This window comes from Neopelma chrysocephalum, unplaced genomic scaffold (assembly GCF_003984885.1).
Source record: "Neopelma chrysocephalum unplaced genomic scaffold, ASM398488v2 Primary Assembly neopelma1_89, whole genome shotgun sequence".
In the NCBI taxonomy this organism is placed as follows: domain Eukaryota; kingdom Metazoa; phylum Chordata; class Aves; order Passeriformes; family Pipridae; genus Neopelma; species Neopelma chrysocephalum.
Window position 1 is genome coordinate 714,082 of NW_020897751.1, and position 18,139 is coordinate 732,220.

General features: G+C 47.7%; 1 long non-coding RNA gene across 2 annotated transcripts; it reads right to left on the bottom strand.

Moving 5' to 3' along the window:
• Positions 1–1,312: 1,312 nt before the first annotated feature.
• On the bottom strand, positions 1,313–17,044 carry LOC113972230. 2 transcript variants are annotated; one of them, XR_003535812.1, is made up of 3 exons: positions 16,838–17,044; positions 5,609–5,806; positions 1,313–1,743 (listed from the first exon to the last, which is right to left on the bottom strand). It is a non-coding gene; the product is annotated as an uncharacterized LOC113972230 (long non-coding RNA). The 2 variants fall into 2 exon arrangements; XR_003535811.1 differs by lacking the exon at positions 16,838–17,044 and adding an exon at positions 3,118–3,243 and having other exon boundaries at positions 5,609–5,898.
• Between the last annotated feature and the right edge of the window lie 1,095 nt (positions 17,045–18,139).

The window sequence follows — 18,139 nt, forward strand, 5'->3', positions numbered from 1 at the left end:
TCAGACTGTTTGTGAGTTATTGACATTACCCTGTCTGGTTATAAAGGAGTGGGATCCAGGGTTTGACTTCTCTGCTCTGCATGAATCATAAAATTATAGAATCACAGCCTAGTATGGGTTGGAAAGGATCTTAAAGATCATCTCATTTCACTCCCTGGCACCTTCCACTGTCCCAGGTTGCTCCAAGCCCCATCCAACCTGGCCTTGGACACTTCCAGGGATGGGGCAGCCACAGCTTCTCTGGGCAAATCACTGTGTTTAAAGGTTGGGAGGAAGTGGGAGCAGAAATGTGCCCAACACAGAGAGGGATTAAGCCCAAGAAAAAAAGGTAATGTTATCCAAACAGGCTAAAAGCCAATTAAAATTTAGGCAAGCCACTTTCCTGAAAAGCCAGGAAAACCTCAGCCACAGATCACTGGGTTTTGCCACAACCCTTCCCAGTTTAGATTCAGGCTGCTTCTCTTGGATTGGGCAACTCTCCTTCTTGCAGATGCTTCGTGGCCTCCTCTGGACTTGCTCCAACACTTTCATGTCCTCCCTGTGCTGGAGGCACCAGAACTGTGCACAGAAACTTCACTGCCCATTCCAAGCTCTAAAGGGAGCCACTGGCACCAGTCAGGAGGGAAGATGCCCATCCCAAACTCACTTTGGCTCAATCTACACCACTGGACAGATCCATGCTAATCCAACCCATCTCTGCCTGCAAGGGGAGAAAGGAGCAGCATTTTTCAAGGGAGAATCCTTGCTCCACTGGCATCAATACTTTTAATGCAGTTGCCACTTTCAATGGCTTTGGGTCTCTGGTTTAATAACTCAAAGCTCACTGTGTTCTTCTCATGCTCTTGTTTATTTCTGGCTGAAATCAGCGTTGAGTCGCTACAGAAATTGTTTACTTTGCTGTTGTCAATAGAAACCAAAGGTCAAACAATCAGAGCTCAGCCTGTGGATGTAACTCAGTATCTGTTTATATTTTTGCTGACAAGTATTAATAAAGATATTTGTTTGGCCAAGGAGGCTTCATGGAGCAAACAAAGGTGGACGTGTAGTTGAAAAGTGGAGAAAAACAAGCCAAGACTCCCCTCAGTGGAAAATACAGGGGCTAGGGAGGCTGCATGGGCTCCTGGACAAATCCATGGCTCCTTGTAAGAGTCCCTCTTCCTCCTCTCTTCCCACCAAGAGATGTCTCCAATGGTGAGAGAAGCAACCTGTGGTGAAGATGAGCACAGCCCTGGAGAGTTCAGGATGGAGCTGGTCAGGAAGGTGGCATGAAGAACGTGCTGTGACCCAGAGCTGTGCCCTGGGGTTGCCTGGAGATGGCAGGAGCAGGAGGGGCAGCAGGTTTGTTCCATCCAGCCTCGAGCCTCACACTCACTGCTGGCAAGGCACAAGAGCCTTGGAGGAAACCTGGATGCTCCTGCTTTGCTGTCAGCACACCTCTCCACTTCAGGAGATGCATCCATACAACACCCCCTGAGGCTCAGCTTGCACCTCTGGGAGCAGAATTTGTCTTGGCAGGGCAGCCTTGGGTGGCTTCATGATCACAGGCACTGCCTAAAATCCATCTACACCAACCACTACACTGTGCATTCCCTCCTACAGCTCCAGCCCAGGCAGGCTGAGGTACCCACTGCAGCAGGATCCCCACTGCAGTATTCCCTGTGATCCCTCCAGCCTGGTGGGCAACTCTTTACACCTTTAGAAACACGTCTGTCCAGGGAACATTGGAGCTTTTTAATGGCAGACCTGTGGAAGGAAAAGGAATGCACGTGGGGATTTGGAAATAGCTGTATCTGGCACAACAACAAACAATTTTGTCTGGCTTCCAAGCTTTCCCTTTACAAGAGTTTTGGATATACGTCTTGAGCAAGGCTTTAGGGATTTTTCTTTTGTTCTCGTGTGTCAGATTCTAGTCTCAGCTTACTCACAAGTAAACGCAACTCCAACAACAAATGTGCTTTGAGCTTGTGTTGCAAGTGTTGAAATCACACAAAATTAGCACCACTTCGAATGGCTCAAGGTGTTTCAAGATTGCAAAAGTCCCAGCTAGGTAGGTATGTAGACAGATTAAAAGCACAATGGGGAAAAAAATTCCTGAGCAATCAGAACAATCTAAATCCAGCGGTTTTCCACTATTTTACCCCACTGAAAGTGTACCACATTGATTAGGTTGTGATGCTGAGCTTTGGCTGCCCAGGCACAGATCCCAGCTCTGTGGTTCAAGGTTTCCCAGCCTTGCAGAGCTGAAGAGACACCCCCCTGCATGTCTTAGAGAGGTTTTTCCAGTACTCTATAGAGCCAACACTTGTTAGGTGCTGGAGCCCTCTCGCTCCACCTTCTCTGCCAGATCATGCCCATGCCCCTGGGCACTCTGCACCAAAGCTTCTTCCTTCCTTGTACGAGTTGGATTAGAAAAGAGAGGCTCTGGTATTTGGGAAAAGTCTTTATGATGCTTGGGTAAAGGTTAAGAGCACCATATCATCAATAATTAAAGCCCACTCGTCTCTTCACAGTGAGGAGCTGAGACTGTGTCGTTGCGCCTTCATTAATATCAGCCATCACCAGTGTGGCTAAAACAAGGAGCCTCACAAAACCAGAATAAAACTTGCATCAAACTGGGAACAGAAAGAGTGTTGAGGTCTCATTTTGAAGTCATCTGCTCGGTGCCTCTTCTGGGTTCAAAGGGGGCAAACCTACAAGACACTTCAATAGCATTTACACAGTTTCCGATTCGTTAGCACGGGGCTGTGAGTAATTCTGAAACCCTCACCTCTGAAGTGGAGCCAAATGGCAGCAAGTGAATCACCCAGAAGACCCTTTTCTGCTGGCTAAAGAAGCCACAAACACATTGCAAATGGCACAGGCTTCTTTGCTCATTCAGCATTTTGGTGCAAGCAGCTTTTATCCTGCCAGTATTGCTCACCAATTCAGCCCATGAACGACTGGATTCTGAGATAGCCTGGAGTTCTTTTGCTCAGAAACCTGGTAACACAAGTGTTCTGAAACAGAAGGGTTTGGGGGGTTGTATTCTTACATCCTTCAATCTGTGACCTCTGGGCTTCACCATTAAATGTTTAGCTTGAATCAGAATGTAAAGCAGAAATCACTCGGGCATGTTACCTTCCTCATCACACCCATCTTCACAAGGGAATGTCTCTGATTTCCTGTGGCAGGAGAACATGAAAATGCCTGTATTGGAGCAAATCCCCTGAATCCAGGATCCCATCTTTAACTCTGGCCAAAAACCTGGGGAAAGGCGTAAGAACAAGAAAAACATGCAGGGAAATTTCACCTGGGTGCTCTCACAGCTTCTGGTGCTTTGCTGCTCGGGGGTTTTATGAAATAGGTCATTTTGGAAGCCACATTCCAAAATGAACTCCTCATTCACGAGCTTGCTCGTGGCCCTTTTAAACTTACAAAAACCCCTCACATCCCCCAAACCAGGAGATTCTGAAGGGGAAACGTGTCCTGAGGGGCAACAACTCCTGTTGTCCAACCTGAACCTGCCCCCAGCTGAAGTTGGTGCCATCTGATACAGTCTAATTTTTTATAGCAGGACACATCAGGTACCACCAGAGAGACGTGGCTTCCTACAGAAGCCATTCCAGATCTTTCACCATTCCCAAAGCTTTCCCAGCTTCTGGGACAGGGAGACTAAAACACCACCCAGCACCCAAGACGTGGGAACATGTTGGATTTGTGCAGCAGCATCGTGGTGCTCTCTTTTCCTTTCCCGGTAATCCCTTGTGGTCTTTTGGCTTTTTCTGATGCTCCTGAGCAATGGACTGGTTCTTTCATGAGACCATCCATCAGAACACTGGGATCTCCTTCTGGAGTGCTCATCAGCCACCAGAGCCCATCACCTCACACGTGGCATTTGGGTTATTTTGCCTTTGTGCACCACTTAGCACCCGTTTAGTGCCTCTGCATTTCTTCACTGCTGTCCCTCAGCTTTGCCATTCTGCAGAAGGGAGCATCACCAGCAACATTGCTCTTTTTCAGGCAGCTAAGGAATGTGTTTAAAAGCCTGGATTTCAGTGGTGTGGGGGTTCCTGTGCTGCAGCTTGTGCTGGTGCCTCTGGGGCTCTCGCTGTGCCCCTCTGAGCAGACTCTGGATCCAAACACCAAATCTCTCTGTACCCTCACTGAGCTACATCTTCCCTGGCACCAGGGGCTCCCTGGGACACACCTGGGGCTGGAAATGGGAATGGTAGCACCTACAGCTCCCTTTTGAACATCGCCCAAGTCCCGAGGAATGAGCCTGGAGCTCTAAAAATCTGCAGCGACAAGGAAAACACTTGGTTTGCCTTTTCAGAGAGGCAGCGAGCCAGGGGTTTACCCTAGTTAATGAGCTAAAATGCAAATAAGGTGAATATCCTCATTTGTGTAGGATTCTTTCTGTTTTACATCAGGGACTGTTTGGTCTCCATCCCTCAGAGGGCTATAAACCTTTTAAGACTAAAGTAACAGGGGCAACATCAATCCAAGGAGATTAAGCCAGTGTGCTGGAAGGGATATGTCCTCACATCCAATATTGGATATTTGTGGTGTTTCACCACCCTATTATTGTGCTTTTCCAGCAGATACCCAGGAAGATGTTGACGTTTAGCAAATAGGAACTGAAATCTCACTACTTTTTCATGTATAAAAAAGAGACCTGATGCCAAAGGATATTTAGCTTCGACCACTGAAATCCATCAAACGTCCTGGAGAGTCAAGATGGAACCTGCAATCCTCTGGATAACCATCACTCATTTGAAAACAGTGATATTTTGTGTGAGCCCAGGGCCTCCAAAAAAACCCAGACCCTCCAAATCTGGGGAGAAAAAAGTCCCTGAGCACCAGGGACCCCCAAATTGGAAATAAAAAGAGTCCTCCAAATCTGGTCTATAAGGCCTATAGGGCCTCCCCTGCCCCACGCTCAAGGAAACCCGAGGAAGAGGAAGAATTCAGCTCATACTTTAGACCTACCAAAGGACAATTTAATCACTTTTTTCTAAATAGCATCACTTACTCAGATGCTTATGTTATTTATTAGTGAGCTCTAATCCAATGATAACAACAGATTCCTGCAGTGGACACCACTCTAGGAAATTATTTAGAGGACGAAATGATGCAGAGGCCAGGCTCTGAAACTTTGGTTAAATAAATCTGCAAAGTTACATGTACATATATGTATATATATATACATATACAGGGGTTTACCCTAGTTAATAAGCTAAAATGCAAATAAGGTAAATATCCTCATTTGTGTAAGGTTCCTTCTATTTTACATTGGGGCAGTTTGTCTCTCAGATAAACTTGTTAAGAATAATATATATATATTTTTATATATATATATATATATATATAATTTTTTTTTTTAAGTTGCAGAAGCTGCTTTACTTGTCCAGAAATTCTGATCCCATGGCAGGTGGGGACTGAGTCTGGGATGAGAATTTGCTCATCTTCTATGTCACATATCAGAACAATTCAAGCACAACCATATGGCAGCTCAAGGTATAGAAGTTTCATGCATCGACCATTACTTTGTAAAGTAAATGTAGAAAATACGAACTGTAATTAAATTCATGTTTTAGAAAAAGAAAACAAATGTTGTTGTCTTACTTACCTCTGGACCTTTGAGACTGGAAAACTCTTCCCTTGTGCTGGAGAAACTCTGTCCTGTGCTGGTTTTCACCTAGGCTGGTTTCCACACAGGTCTCCATGGACAGGAGCTGCAGCAAAAGTCCTCACTGCAAATCTTCACTGGGCAGCAAGAAGGGTGTTTGTAGCCCCAACCTGTGTATTTGTCTGGTGAGGAAAGCTTCTAGGAGAATGGCAAAGTGAAAGTTATCATGGAGTCATGGAATGGTTTGGGTTGGAAGAGACTTTAAGACCATCTCATTCCACACCTCCCACCAGCCCAGGTTGCTCCAAGCCCCATCCAACCTGGCCTTGGACATTTCCAGGGATCCAGGGGCAGCCACAGCTTCTCTGGGCAACCTGGGCCAGGGCCTCCCCACCCTCACAGGGAACAATTTCATCCCTTAACACTTGTTTTAATGCCATGGTTTCCCCTGGCAGGTCAATGTTCCTTCCACTGCAGCCCAAAAGAGGGAACTCACTCAGAAATTAATAGTTTTACTTCCATTGTGCCATTATCCCCTGATTATACTGTCACATTTCATGGGCCCAGGGTTCCACATCACACCTCGGGTTTCCTGCAGTGCTTTGCAGGCTGTGGTTTGTTCTGTTCCTGTGCTAACGGGGCTGAAAAGAGCAGAACCTCCCCATAGCTGCCTCCTTCTCTCTGTGAAAACTCTTTAATCAGAGCGATTATCAAAATCGAGGTCATGACGCAGGTATGTTTGAGAAACTCTTTTATGTGATTGGGGGTGGGGAAAAGAATAAAATCAGGGCTTGCTGGATCAGCAAGTTGTGACCTTGCCTCCAAGGTGAGTGGGCCACAGAGAGAAATGAGGTCTGTCAGACAACGCCAAGCAGAAGCTCCACTAAGGCAAGAAAAATGACTATGTAAAACTAAAGCAATGAGTAATGGAAAATAAACTTCAGCTTTTTGGGTTCCCACGCTTCATAAAATATAGAGATGGGGGTAACAGCGTGTGAGAATGAAGAAATGCTTTCCATCACCCCGCTGCTTTTCATGGAGGATTTGCAAAATCAGGTATTAAAACACCCCTTGAAGCCAGAGGGCTCAGGTCCAGTTTGCAGAAACTGGAGAGGCTGGAGGAGATCCCCACCTGGCTGCCCCTCTGCCACTGCAGAAACTAAAGCCATTTTGCAGCCTGACACCATCAGCCATATTTATTTATTTATTGTTAGTAATTTAGAGATGGATCTTACAGTTTGAACCACTGCTGTGCAGTCCATACATCCCATGGCAGTACCTGTTTTCTTCCCCGGGGTTTTCTTCATTTTCTACTTTAGCTGGTGCTAAACAGGACTTGACTGCAAGTCAAGAGCCCCCTTGGCTTAAGGCCATGTAGTTTTCCTGACTGGGAGTTTTTTGGCTTCCCTGTGTTATTTTTTTGATGTGGTATCTGTGCTTTGAGACATTCCAAGGATCAGGACAGGCAACGGGGTGTTGGTGGGACAGTGCCCACACTTATTTTCTGTTAGGTCATTTTTAATTAAAAACAATTCCTTTTGAGTGTTTCCAGAGTAGAAACCAGACCTACCTCTACTGAAAACAGGATTATACTCAACACTGCACCAACTCAGGTAAGCAGTGTGAAAACAAAAATAAATTAATGGATATTTTGTAATAGATCATTGAAATGGGCAAATGGACCAAATCCCTGTGTGAAACTGGTCCTTCCCTTTGGAAAACAAAAGTGTCCTTCCTTTTGGCTGATGGCAATGGCATCTCCAGCTGTAGTTTTAGACCCAGTTTTGCAGGCAAAGTCTTGGTGCTCCCAAAAGACAATTTACTTGGGCACAGAACTCGGGCATCTCCTTCCAGCCTGAGGTGAACAGGAGAGTTAATCCACCCCCAAGGTTCATCCTTTCATCCCTGTGCTTTTGCTCCTCTCCTGTCACCAGAATGGCACATTTCCCTGGGATTTCTAGGGCAGGTGAAATGTGAGATGACGTCCATGGCCCTGGACACGTGTCCACATGCCTGAGGCAGTGAGCTTCACCCCAGCCAGCAGAGCTGATGTTAACACTGGTGACACATTTCCAGCTGTTGCTCTGGTTTTCTTCTTCTATCACACAGTCACTTTTAATAAAAAAGCTGAGCCTTTTTTCCCCTCTTACAGAATCTGTGAATGCCTCATATGGTCAAGAAACGGAGATTCTTCGTAGCCGTAAACACTACATGTAATTTTTGCTTGTTGTAACTCCGTCCAGATGCTCTGTGTGCCCATGGAAATTAGGCACTCTTCTCTTTCCAGCCTCTCCACGAACCTCAGCACTCTGACTCACAATGAAGGGGGGAAAAAAAAGAATGGAAAGAATGCAAAGCAACTGCTCATAGTATTTTATTTGTCCTGGATCTAGTGAAAGGGAAACAGAGACAATAGAGGTCTAATAATGATGCTGAAGTGTTGTTTCTCCTTGAACAACACTGAGATTTTTCTGCTCCTCCTCCTCCTTTCAGCAAACTGGACCAAGCAACCACTGTCTCATGTGGGAGGAGCCCAAGAGCCAAACAAGTGAAGGTAGAAATAAAAAGGCCAAAGATAAAGGTTTCTTTGGAAACCAAAGAAGTCTTTCTCTGTATTTCGGCTCTCACCAGTTTGCCAGAGCTGAAAGCACAAGAGGCAGGTTGGTTCCAGCAAGGCTGTGTCCCCAAAGAGCCCTGAGAGCACAGATATTCCCACTGTTGCCATGAGGAAGCAATGAGCCTGCCCAAAGAGGGTCTCTAAGTTCATCCCTCACAGCCAGCTGGCAAAACTGGCATGCAGTCAATTTTCTGGTCTTCTCCTGGCAAAACCAGCACCCAGCCCTTCCTGCAAGCTGGGCCTGACCCCAAAACCAACACCATGCCCACGGTGGGGAAGATCTGCAGATGCAAACCTGACCCCCAGGCTGGCACACCCAGCTGAGCTCCAAGGGGGCTGCCTGACTCACTGTGGCATGAGAAGTGGGACAAGTAACCTGTAGGGTAGGTACCCACCAGGTGAGGGACAGCAGAGTCCAGCTGGCCTTCCCCTCAGTTCAGGGATGATTCCTCATGGTGACAGAGGGTCAAACTCACAGCCATGCTCTGAGGAGGCTGTAGGAAGGCAGAAAGGATCAGTTTTCATGCACACAAAAGAGAGAAGGAGGGATCCTTACTGGGTATAGATATTTGGAGGAAGGCAAGGGGATATTCTCCTTTTTCCCCAACTGAAAAAGTCTTCCTGTGTCTTTATCACCTTGAGGGCCTCATTCCCACGACCCCTCCACCAAAGCTTCCTACAAACTGGATGTGCAGCAGGATAAACAAGCAGGAAGAAGGTCCTGACTGATGCTCAGACATCCAAACTGAGCTGGCTCACTCCTGCTGGGGAATGGAAGCAGTGTTTGAGACGTGGACTTTGCAGCAGTGGTGGTCTTTGGCTTGTGCCTTTTTCAGAGCACCACGTGAAACACTTCCACCGTGACTTGAGAAATTAAGCATCAGCACTCTGCTGATAGGGAATTTGGGGTCAAAGAGTCCAAATCCAGAAAGTAAATGAAGGTTGAAAAAATTGTATCTCTCTGGATACGACACAAGTGGAGCTTGGCAGTGCCATGGAGTCACTCAGCTCTTAGCATGGGCATTCCTCTGTCAAGCTGTGTCTGCTCCCGGAAACTTGTGGCTCTATCCCTTATTTTAAGCCCCCAAACTTCCAAATATTTGATAACACGGACGTTTGAAAGGCAGCACTTTTGGTTTGCTTTTTCCTCCCATTCCAACAAGGATTCTCTAAATAAACAAGCTGTGTTTGCCTTTGAGAGCCACCACTCCACGAGGAAGGAGAAAAAACAAGAAGGTTGATGGGCAGGAAATCACTTGGGCGTTTTTTCTCTGTGAGTTCCACACGAAACCTGCTGACAAGCCCCTCCTGCTCTTCAGTCCTCTCACCTCTGGTCACAAGATCAGCCTGCAGAGCCAGTGCCCACGTCTCTGAACCAAATTTGGATGGCTGAAAGATCTCTGTGACATGACTGTGGCAACTGAGACTTTCCAGTAAAGTCAACAAGCATTTCTCTTGCTCATTTCAGCCAAATTGTGATGTCTCCCCAAACATTTCCTCTGAGCATGATCATTTAAATGGCACTGGTGACAGGCCTCTTGCTCAGGGCAGGAAGCAAATTTTGTGGAGGAGCCCTGGGTCTGTTTTGGAAAAGAAAAATGTTATCCATGGCACATTTATGTTTTTGCCGGTGACAGCAGATGCCACTGCAGAAAAACACGAGGTAAGGGGTCAGGGGGAGCAATAAGAAGGAATCTGGCTCTGGCATCCAAAGAGAAAGGGATTCCCCAGGGAGCAGGTGATGCTCCAGAAAGCTGCCTGTGCATTTTGCACTCTGGCATCTTTGAGGGAAAGGCACAAAAGGCCCTTAAGCAATACAGGGCCATAAGAGAACAGGCAACAAAGCCAACTCAAGGACATGGACAGACACAAGGGCCACACTGCTCTCCACTGAGCCAGGGGACCAGGGGGAACAAATCACACTCACATCCACCAAGTTTGACTCCCAAGGAGATCCAAGAGGAGAGAACCTCAATGAAGTTCTTCAAAGCAGCTCTTCTCCCAGCCCTGCCAAGTGTGAGACCTGAGCATGGGGCAAAAATCCTTTACCCTGTTTTTCCTGTGCACTATCCCAAGCTCCACCTCCAACAGCCCCTCTGAGTTTTCTCCAACCCTGGGCACAGTTCTACCCACCCTTCCCACTGAAGAAGGACTTCCTGGGAAGATGCAGAAGAACAAACAGTTTCTGCAGCTCAAACCTGAACCCTTATGCCTTCAGCAGCAGCCACTCATGGGTACTTATTGCTGAAGAGCAGCTCAAGCAGGTGGTTTTACAGCCCCCGAAATCTCCAGCAGCTGGGAGCTCAGGTCCTTCACCAAATTCTAAGGGATATCAATACAATTAGTGGTTTCCCATGCAGACTTTTCTGCCATATCTCCACTCAACTTTCTCATTTACATTCCAGTGGCCACCGTTTCATCCTCTCAAACTTTCTATTGTGTTTGAACCATGGAGTTTTGGTTTTGTATTGGCTACTGTTTGTGTGGGTTTTTTTGGTTTTGTTGTATCATTTATTGCTTCTTTGCGATTGTTCCTGTTTTGAAGAAGTGTTAATGTAGATTTACACATCTAGGGACCAGACCCACATGAAGGTTTGTAACAAGGGCCGAGGGTCCTGCTGAGCCCAACACCAGCACAGCAGCAAAGCCTCCAGCTCTGCACAAGCAGCAGCAGACAAGATGTGCCAACACACTCACCCCAGAGCAGGCTGGGGTGCCCCTGACCCATCCCTCCTGCCATTCCCTGAGGGCTCCAAGGGGAGACACCTTCACATCAGGCCCTGGCTCCGAGGAGCTCTCCCTGCCAGGGGCACGGAGCGGTGCCGGACGGGAGCGGTGCCCCTGGACGCCGTGTGCAGGGCTGTCAGCAGCCATAATCACACACGCTGCACTCCAGAAAAGCTTCTGAACATCAGCCAAGCAGGGTTTATTCCAAGCTCCTCGTGCACCGCTTGTAACCCCTTCGACACACGCCGCTGCTGGGAAAGGTGGCTCGCTCGCCCTGAACCAAAAATGGAAAGGATTAACACATTTTTCAGCCCTCACTTTTTTTTTTCCTTCAAGAACACGAGACTGTTTTACCTTTGGAAAGCGGGCTGTAGTCACTGAATGCTTCCTAAGGGATTACATGGCATGCTTAGCCCAGTTTCAAGAAGTCCACATGAGGGGTTTCTGGTAGGGATCCCCATGCTGGCAGCAGAAGTTTTAATGGGAATCCAAACACTCTGAGTTGCTGAATGTGGAGAGCAGGCACAGCAATCCTACCGCCAGAGCTTTCAGGAGGAAGGTTTTTTTCAGAAAACACAATGCTTGGGAAGCTTCTTGTCTGTCTTGGGGCCTCCATGAATCCCAGGAGAGGGGCTGCCCCCAGCACAGCAGTGCAAGGACTGCAGATCACTGCCAAGACCCCGGAGAAGGAGCTGGCACAGGGCATCAGACCCCTGTGGCCCCTGCTCCCAAGGGGGTTCCCAGGGCTCCTTTCCTTGCTTCTTCTTCACCCACACTCTTTGTGCTGCTCCAGGGTGACAGGTGAGGGTGATGTTGGGAGACTGATCAAAGCTCGATGGCAGAGTGACCTTTGCAACCAGAAGGGAGGTTGCAAGTCCAACAGCAAACCCAGGAATGGGGCAGCAATGAATGTTATTCCCTTTCCAAAGCTTGCTCTCTGTCCCACAGCTTTTGTGGTGATGTTTTGGGGTTTTTCTTCAGGTCAGCTGTTTCAAAGCACAACACAGAAGAACTTTCCCCCTGTTTCAAAGCCATCCACACCCCACCATGAGTGCAGAAAGCTGAAATTTGGCAGGGAAACGGAGAGAAGTTCCTTGGAGCAGCTTTCTCTGTGAAAGATTTGGGACCTCACAGTTCCGTATCAAGGTTTCACAGCGCATTTCCTACCCATTTTGTTTTAATAGGCCCATAAATGAGCTGCCCAGGAAGATTTCTCAGCACATGAACCACGTGTTGAGAGACCTGAGGCTTGGGAACGTGGGCCCCGCTCGGGCACGGAAGCCCAGGCTTGCCAAATCTCTCCCTTGTGGCCACACACAAGGACCTGCAGCAAGCAGGATTGCACCAGTGTTTCACACCTCATGTCCATGGTCACACCAACAGGAGCAGGGACAAGCTCCTGAATTCCCACAAGCTGAAAACACTCAATAAAGAAGCTCTGACCAACAGCCCTCAGAGATCCCAGTGCTTTCAGCTACAGAGAAGAGAAGGTCTGGGGTCTTTTCTGCTTTGGGTTGGGTTTTTTTTTCCCTAGGTTTTATGGTTGCCTGTAGACCTTGAGTAATCAAAAATAGAGCTGCAAATTCATCAGCTGCTTTGTTCTGTGCGAGTAACTCGCCCGGCTCTATTCACAGCTCAGCCTCCTCCTGCAGTGGAACTCACATGCTCTGGTTTGTTACGCCAGCACAGTCTAATTCCAGAGATCACAAAAATAATATTCCAAGTTTAATCCCAAAGAAAGGATTACTAGGGATCAAATCCATTATTTCACAATAAATCCCTTTTAGGTCTTTTTTTTTTAAATTTTTTTTCCCATCAGCGATCAAAGCAAGTGGATTTCAGCTCTAAAATGCTGCTGCTGTACAGCAGGAGAGATCCTTGCTCAAGGCACAGGGCTTAACATTTACTTTCTTTTTTTTTTTTTTTTTTGCACAGTATCAAAGGAGATTTATTTTTTCCCCCTTGCCAAAAATAAAGTCTGGTCTAGATTCTCAGCTGCAGCTGAGAGCACTGGGAGAGAAAGTAGCTACAGCCCATTTTTGCAGCTTCCTAATCTTGTAGGACAGTTTCTAATCTCCTCAAATTGTCCACAGCCCGTCACTGCTGTTCCTTCCTTTGAGAGTCTGAGCTGGAGAGTGAAGCTCTGGCTTCAGCAAGGGGAGATTTGGAGACCACCAAAGGGTTTTTTTTTTTTATCCCTCTAAATACAAGGGCAGGCTTAGCTCACCAATTCCAATTCCATTTTTTTCTTTCTTGGCATTGCCACAGTTTTCTGCCTCAATCCAAGCAGATGATCCCAGAAGTTTGAAGGTACCCACAGGGATCATCGAGTCCAACCTTTAGCCCTGCACAGGCCCATCCTCAGTGACACAAAACCCTTTAGCACCCCAGTTGTCCAGGGATGGAACGTTGCAGCCCTAATCCCTCCCGTGCCTGTTTTCCATACAGAGCCACCAACCACAGCATTCCAGAGCTGCTGGCCTTGCTGGAGGGAACAAGGATGCTGTCGTGGACAGAGGCAGCCCCCTGCTTCCTCTGCATCCCATCTTATGGAAGGCAAATGGAAACAAACCCAGTGTCAGCCTCGACCACACGCTGCATATAAACAGTACAAACTGGACTGGGCAAAACAGACTGTGCCTCATCATCACTGTGAAGGCAGGCTCTCCATGGTTCCCCTGCTAACTGGGCTGTATTTGAAGCCCTGATCTCAATCTGTTTGAATTAGCTCTGCTGAAGTGAACAGAATGATACGGGTCAGATCAATTATTACAAAAAATTCAATTATGATGGTGCCATATGCAGCACTATAAAAAGAAAGCAGCTGTACAAATGGCTGGAGAGAGCAACAGCACAAATATCCCCAACACTGGGAATGCCCTTTAGCCTTTCAACACTTTCCACACAGGCCATGTTGAGAGGAGAAAAAGTGATGACATTTGGCCTTTTCAAAAAACTCCAACAGCTTTCAAATGTCCCTCTCCATCACCCTCCAAGAAACCCCAAGAATCAGCTCCTCGTGGAGGTTGCACGGAGCATTGAGAGGCTTTGGTCTTGCTTGTGGCCTGAAAATTTCCACCAAAAAAATATAGAATCACAGAATCATTCAGGTTGGAAAAGGGCTTCAAGGTCATCAAGTCCAACCATCAACCCAGCACCACCACAAATTAAAAAAAAACAACAAAGGATTTTCCCAATATTTCCTAAAAAAAATAATAATTTCTGCCTTGTTTCCCAGGGAGAAATACCGTGTCCCAGTGTTCCCTTTCAGCGTGTAATGGGACAGGAAGGAAGCAACCAGGACTGGATCACACAGCAAAAGCCTCTGAGAAGCTGCCATCCACTCATCACAGGAATAATAATTAAAACCAAAGCCCTCAGTGGATCGACCAGTGTTCAAAAATACATCCAAGAGATGCTCTTCCACGTCAGACTGCCCTGGCATGTTCCTTCTGCACAGGCTTCCAGATGGTCCATCTTTTTAGCCCTTCCTTTATTTTAAGTGGACAGCCTGAGGCACAGCAGGACCATATCTTTGCTTTGTTTTAGAGCAGAGAAAATGAAAGTTCCCCTAGCAAAAAGGAATTACTTTTCTAAAAATAATTAAAAAAATTTAATAATTCTCAGATTTCCTTTTATTCTCCTTATTTTCCCCACACTTTTTAGAGAGACCAGCTCAGCAGAGATTTAAAGCAGCCTATTGGTGGTTGATAGCCCCTGTATTGCAGTCACTGATTCACAGATTAATTTATTTTTCAAGTCTAAATCATGCACTCCACGCTGAACAACCTCAAGTGCAACAGAACAGAGCCTATATGTTATAAATCTATTTCTCAGACAGTTTTCAAGGTTTTCCAAAAGGAACCTGTTAAAATGATTTCACACTCTCTTTCAGTAAAGAAAAGAAATTAATTTCTCAGGGTCTGCTGTGGAACCATTCGACTTCAGGAGGCAAACCTTAAATCTTGATAATTATCTACTGTTTAAGTGTGATGCTGCAGCAGGTCTTAAAACCAAGGGAAAAGCCCAGCCTTGCATCTCCAGGGGTTTCAGGGCTGTGAATTGAACAAGTTGCTTTTCCTGCCACCACGTTCTGAAAAAAGAGGGAAAAATCATCCAGAAGAGGAAGCACATGCAGGAGGAATCCAACTGCTTTTTACCATCACTCTTTTTCCTCTGTCAAAAAGCTGCTGGACAGGACAGCAGCAGAGGGGAGGGAAGGATGCCCCAAGGATGCTCCAGATCCTGGCCATGACGATGGTGTGGCTCTCCCATGGGCCCAAGGCACATCTCCCTCCAAAAACACACAGCTTCAGCACACACCCAACAAGTCCTACACTCACATGATCAAAGAATGTGCTGGTTTAGAAACCCAGATTGAGGCCTGTTCCCGTCTGAGCCTCCCTTGTGCTCGGCCCTTCGTTGGGAACTCATCCTTGGGAGATGCCGAGGGGAGCAACCCGAGTCAGTCACAAACACAAAGCCACCCGGGCTCCAAAAAAACCCGCCTGGATGTGAGTCAAACAATACAAGTTTTGAAAATTATTTTAGACTAAATTCTTCCTCAGGACATGATCTCCAAGGGTGAAGGCTTGGCCCCACTCAAGGCCAAGAGCAAAACTCCTGCAGACCTCAGCAGGACCTGGCTGCCACCCAAAGCAAACTTTTCAAGTCTCAGTCAAGCTCTTCAGCTGCAGACGTTCATGTCTATTATTTTTGCAGCCTTTTTTGTCTCACCAAAGGGATCCTTCCGCAGTGGCCTTCCAAGAGCCGCTGACAAGACAGAAGAAATTCAATTTGCAGCTGAAAAAGAAGTCTATAAATTTCCCGTTTTCAATTGAAACCAGCGTGCCTGTGACACGGTCCCCAGGCGTGTCGGTGTCACTCTGGCCAGCGGAGGAGCCTCACAGAGCTCAAACCCTTTGGGGACAGGGACTGTGCTCTGTCCTATTCCTGCAGAGCACCTAACCCTGCAGGACGCTGCATCTGCCAGGGATCCCCCTTCCAGGGACCATGGTAGAGGCAATTAGAAACACAAGCATTGTGATTTCAGCCTTGTTGACTTTCCCTTTGCCAGCATTGTTTGTCATTCCCGGCAGACCGAAGGCATTTTTCCCTGGTGGGGGAGAGCACTGTGACAATGAGGTTGGAGCGTTCTCCGGTTTCACATTTGGAACCACGGTAACAAGTAAAACACGAAGCCTCCATCTTACAAGGGATTTTGTAACTTCTGATGATTTGTTTTAAAGCCCCTGCTCCTGGAAACCAGTAGTTGCCCCAGCCTCTGTTCCTGCCGTCAGAAGGAAACATCCAGCCCACAGGGCCCCAGGGCACAGCTCAAAACCATGACCCCGAGCGGGTCAAAAAGCTGGAAAATAAAGAACAGCCCACGCTGGATCAGTTCTGTGCTTTGAGATCACCCTGGGCCATCCAGGTCATCACGTGGCTGGCAGTGATGAGACCCATCACACACCAGCTCTGACCAGAGGTGACCACAGTCTCTGCCTGAGGGAAAGGCACTTCCTTCAGCCAAGGAATCAGCAGCACCAATAACCACAACCAGCATCTATTGACTTTGCTCCTCGTGCTAAAACGCCAAGAAATTTGGTCACAGGAAGGTTTCCCTGCCCCAAACCCCACAGGTTCGGTCCCCAGCTCTTTACTGGCCCCCAGAAATTTTCCCCATGCACTCACAATTAAGGAATCGTTCCCAGCAACCAGAAACACGAGACACTTTGGAGGAAAGAAAATAAACCAGGTCTTCCTTCTACCTTCATCTCCTCCCCACCCGCTCCGACGTTCTTTGTGCAGCCGGAGCGGGGACGCGCCCTTCTCGTTCCCAAATGCCAAGTTGGTTCCCTGCCACGTTATTAGAGCCCACAAACCTCTGGCTTCGTCCAAGGAAGGAAGTCAGGCTCCAGCACGGGCAAGCTGCGTTGAACTTGCTCAAACATGCATATTTCCAGGGCTCTCTTCTCCCACAGCCCAAAGGACGTTGCGACACCACCCAGAGAGAGCCACGGTGTCACATGCCAGAGGGGTTGCTTACGTGAAGGTTGAGTCCAAGCCACTAAAGGCACATGTGAATTTTAGACCTCGGCAAACGCGGGGCGACTCAAACCTCTGGAATCTCCAAAGTTTCTGCCCCGGGACACAGAGGAATCCTGAGCTTTCCTGTCGTTTTCTTCACTCGTGTTTTCCAAAGAAAGCTGAGAGAATTGGGATTGTTCAGCCTGGTAAAGAGAAGGCTGAGGGGTGACCTAACTGTGGCTTTCTGGCACCTGAAGAGAGCCCACAAGAAAGATGGGGAGAGACTATTTACAAGGGCCTGGAGTGACAGGACATGGGGGGATGGCTTCCCACTGACAGAGAGTGGGGTTAGATTGGATACGAGGAAAAAATCCTTCCCTGTGAGGGTGGGGAGGCCCTGGCACAGGTTGCCCAGAGAAGCTGTGGCTGCCCCATCCCTGGAAGTGTCCAAGGCCAGGTTGGATGAGGCTTGGAGCAACCTGGGCTGGTGGAAGGTGTCCCTGCCCATGGCAGGGGGTGGGACTGGATGGTCCTTGAAGTCCCTTCCCACCCAAACCATTCTATGAATCAGTGATTCTAACAACTACAGGAACCACAACCAGCTCTTCTGAAACTCTCTGGTCCTCCAAAAGAGATATGAGCAACAGCCAACAGGCCAAGCTTGAAGGCAGAGCTCCCAGAGACCTGAACAAGTGCCTGTAGAAGCAGCTGTAGGATGGCCTGGATGCACAAGCTAAATTCTAGTTTTGGAGGAGTTTTCGCAGCAGTTTGGCACATTAAATAAAGACTTTGGTTGCACTCAAGCACACATCAGGAAATGTTCAGTTTGCTGGATGTGCTGGTCATCTTGGCTTTCACAAGCTGAGAATTATAGAATATCTTGAGTTGGAAAGGACTCTCAAGGATCATGGAGTCCAATTCCAGGCTCTGCCCAGGACACCCCAACAATCCCACCCTGTCCCTGAGAGCATTGTCCAAACCCTCCTGGAGCTCTGGCAGCCTTGGGGCTGTGCCCACTGCCCTGGGGAGCCTGGTCAGTGCCAACCACCCTCTGGGGGAAAAACCTTTTCCTAATATTGGCCCTAACCCTGCCCTGACACTGTTCCAGCCATTCCCTCAGGTCCTGTCACTGGTCACTGGGAACTGAAGAACTCCTG